This window comes from Colobus angolensis, unplaced genomic scaffold, assembly GCF_000951035.1.
Source record: "Colobus angolensis palliatus isolate OR3802 unplaced genomic scaffold, Cang.pa_1.0 Scaffold47, whole genome shotgun sequence".
Lineage (NCBI taxonomy): Eukaryota > Metazoa > Chordata > Mammalia > Primates > Cercopithecidae > Colobus > Colobus angolensis.
The window spans coordinates 306,480-310,850 of record NW_012118154.1 but is presented as its reverse complement, the minus strand read 5'-3'; positions in this window follow the sequence as shown (position 1 = coordinate 310,850).

Here is a 4,371-nt window from a genome sequence, read left to right as displayed (position 1 = left end):
GGCTATGCCTGTAATCCCAGCATTTTGGGAGGCTGAAGTGGGAAAACTGCTCAAGCCTAGGAGTTCAAAACCAGCCTAGTGAACATGACAAGACCCCATCTCTACAAAAAAAAAATTTAGTATACGTGCTGCCGAAGCGATCACACAAAAAAATGTTTAAATCAGTGCATGAGAGATGTGCTAGCTGATAGTGGTTTTGATCATACATTGAAGAGAGCTGGCTGCATTGGAAACTGGTACCCCTGAAATCTATCGCAGGAAAAGGATGTCTGATTGTTTCCTATGGGCCAGATGTGAGCTATGCGGGAGGGAGAACCAGCATCAGGCCACATTAAAACCTGCCTAACCTTGAGCAAGAGCTATTAAAAACAAAACAAAACAAAACAAAACAAAACACAAGGAATAAAACCTGCCCAGGAGCGCCACCTGGAGAGAAAGATGCGGCCCAGCAGCAAGAAACTGAGGCCTGAGCGGCATGTGAGCCAAGAAGAGTTCAACTGTACCCAGGGAACTGGAGGTGAGACCCCAATAATGGGGTCGGCTGGAGGTCTTGGAAGGACTTAAAGAAGTCCCCCAATAGATAAAGAGTCACCTATATACAAGGTCCAAGAAGCTTCCGTACCAGCTCGTACAATACAAAATCAGACCTTTCCTGCCCCTTTCTTCCTCTTCCCCGGCCATGTCAACCCTGGGGGTACAAAAGCAGCCAAGTGAGTGAGGAGGAGAATCCCAGGGCATAGGAGCAGGTGGGGGTTGGGAGTACATTGAGAAGTTAATTAGAGTCTCTCTCTCCTCACCATACCCTTTCTTACACACACACACACACACACACACACACACACACTTTTCCTGTTGCATGCTGCTTGCCCAAAACAGACCGAGAAGGTGCAAGGGAGAAGTTTTTAACTTTAAATGGACTTTTACATTTGGGGGAGGGGCTGTGGGGTGTTTCGGGGTTTTTTGGCTTATACCTTTTTTTGCATTTTTTCATTGTGATACAATATACACAACACAAAATTTACCATTTTAACCAATTTACATGTATATGAATCATTTCAGCGTCCCCAAATATGCTCACATTGTTGCGCAGCCATCTGCAGAAGCTGTTCGTCATCCCAGACGGAACCCCACACACTAAACAACAAGTCCCAGCCCACCTCCCCCAGCCCCTGGCAACCACTGCTCTACCCTCCAGCTCCATGAAAGGGACCACACTTATTTTTTTTAATCGCAATTATTGAAATGAAACTTTTTTTTTGAGACAGGGTCTCACTCTGTCACCCAGGCCAGAGTACAGTGGTGCGATCTCAGCTCATTGCAACCTCTGCCTCCCAGGTTCAAGCGATTCTCCTGCCTCAACCTCCCAAGTAGCTGGGATTACAGGCGCCCGCCACCACGCCTGGCTAATTTTGTATTTTTAGTAGAGATGGGGTTTCAACATGTTGGCCAGGCTGGTCTCAAACTCCTGACCTCAGGCGGTCCACCCACCTCAGCCTCCCAAAGTGCTGGGATTACAGGCGTGAGCCACTGCGCCTGGCTGAAATGAAACTTTTATAACTTGAAGTGACCCAAAAACTTTTTACCAAAGGAGAGTGTCCCAAAAAGACATGGGCCTGCCCTATGTTCCATTCAAGAGAACGGTGAGGGGCCATCCCCACAAAACAGATCTGAATGGAGATTAGGAGATTAAAAAAAAGGCAGACTGCGAGTCCTATTTGTTCAACCTCACAGCTACACAAAGGAGAGATTTATTTCGCCCAGGTAATGAGAAATGTAAAGATCTAGAGTCCAGGGCAGAAACCACTGGTTGAGAGGTGAGTAAGGCCCAGCCTCCGTTTAGCTGCCTGCCGCACTGTCCTTAGGGCAGCCGTGCCGTCCCCAGGGCCCAGACCTAGAGTTGGAGTTCCAGCAGGAAGAAAGGGAAAGGGCAAAGGCTCTTGGGAGAATTGGGAAAATCATTCCTGTGTTCTGTGGTTCAGAGGAGGGACCTGGTTGACAAAGCCTGCTCGAAAGGATCAAGAAGCGAGAAGTGGTGGGCTCAGTAGCTCATGCCTGTCATCCCAGCACTTTGGGAGGCCGAGGCGGGCGGGTCACCTGAGGTCAGGAGTTTGAGACCAGCCTGGCCTACTTGGTGAAACCCCATCTCTACTAAAAAATGCAAAAATTAGCTGCTTGTGGTGGTACGCTCCTGTAATCCCAGCTACTCAGGAGGCTGAGGCAGGAGAATCACTTGAACCCAGGAGGTGGGGGTTGCAGTGAGCTGAGATCATGCCACTGCATTCCAGCCTGGATGACAGAGTTAGACTCCATCTTAAAATAAATAAATAAATAAATAAATAAATAAATAAATAAAATCGAGAAGCAGCACGGCAGAGCCTCTCGATAGGGCCAGACTGGCCAATGATTCTCATCTCCAAACCTCTGAATACTGAAGTCATACACACGTATGAAAAGGCCTGGGGAGGGCTGGATGCAGTGGCTGAAACCCAGCCTATTTAATAATTCCCAGTTAGAAAATCTAGGCCAGGCGCGGTGGCTCACACCTGTAATCCTAGTACTTTGGGAGGCCAAGGTGGGCGGATTGCCTGAGCTCAGGAGGTCGAGGCCAGCCTGGGCAACATGGTGAAACTCCATCTCTACTAAAATACAAAAAATCATTAGCTAGGCGTGGTGGTACACACTTGTAGTCCCAGCTACTCGGGAGGCTAAGGTGGGAGAATCGCTTGAACCTGGGAGGGAGAGGTTGCAGTGAGCTCAGATCGCACCACTGCATTCCAGCCTGGGTAACAGAGCGAGACTTTATCTCAAAAAAAAAAAGAAAGAAAAGAAAAGAAAAAAGGAAAAAGAAAATCTAGATGCTTTGGGAGGTGGTGGGCAGATTGGTTGAGCCCAGGAGTTTGAGGCCAGTCTAGGCAACATAGTGAAAACTCATCTCTACTAAAAAAAAAGGTTGGACGTGGTAGCTCAGGCCGGTAGTCCCAACTACTTGGGAGGCTGAGGTGGGAGGATCACGTGAGCCCAAGAGGCAGAGGTTGCAGTGAGCTGAGATTGAACCACTGCCTTCCAGCCTGGGAGATAGAGTAACATGCTGTCTCACGAAAAAAAGTGAGAGGTGTGGGGTGGGCTCACACCTGTAATCTTAACACTTTGGAAGGGCAAGGAAGGAGGATCTTTTGAAGCCAGGAGTTTGAGACCAGCCTGGGCTCAAACTCCAACATAGCAAGACCCCATCTCTACAGAATATTTAAACATTAGCTGGGCCTGGTGGTCAAAGAACTGCCAAGGGCAGCCCTGGCTTGGGCTCTGTTTTTGTGCTAGCAGTCCTGTCGTGAAGAAGTAAACAACGTAGAGCTCAAGGTTCGGCTCATTTATTTAACAGGGTGAATAACAGTGCCTGCCTCCCCCACTCTCTCCCACTACAGAAGTTGAGGGAGCAGATCCTTCCTCAATCTTCCCTGCTTGTATAGCCAAGGGCAAACATGGGGCCTAAGCTCAGCCAGTTTGAGAATTGTCTCCAGGTCTTTAAAATGTTATTTATTTATGTATTTATTTTTGAGACAGGGTCTTGCTCTGTTACCCACGCTGGAGTGCAGTGGTGCAATCATGGCTCACTGCAGCCTTGATCTCCTAGGTTCAAGTGGTCCTCCTGCCTCAGCCTTTTGAGTAGCTGGGATCACAGGTACCAGTTCTTTGACCCAGAGACACCCCTCCTCCTCTAGACATGTAAACCGCCTCTCTGATACCCCTCTCCCCAGAAGCTCTCTTGTCTTCTCTTTCTGGATGGTGGCCCCGCATCACTAGCCTTAGAAGGACTCCCGCTATGGGGGACTTCCCCTCACAAGTAACCCTGTCTCAGAGCCGCCCCAGTAAAGCTCATTGCATGCCACTGCCATCTCGTGGTCATTTTCCTCTAGGTCAGCCCCAAACCCTAGGACTGTTAATGACCTCAACTTCTCTCCCCAGGATTCGACACACAGTAGCAGGGAATAATTCCCTATTAGAAAATCTGGGCCGGGCATGGTGGCTCACACCTGTAATCCCAGCACTTTGGGAGGCCAAGGTGGGTGGATCACCTGAAGTTGGGAGTTTGAGACCAGCCTGACCAACACGGAGAAACCCCATCTCTACTAAAAAAAAAAATACAAAATTACCGGGCATGGTGGGGCATGCTTGTAATCCCAGCAACTTGGTAAAGGAAAACTCTGTCAAAAAAAAAAAAAAAAAAAAAAAAAAAAAAAAAAAGAAAGAAGAAAGATCCCAGTTCTACTGGTAACTTTGGACTAGGTGTGGTGGCTCACATCTGTAATCCCAGCTCTTTGGGAGTTCAAGGTGGGCAGATCACCTGAGCTTGGGAGTTCAGGATCAGCGTGA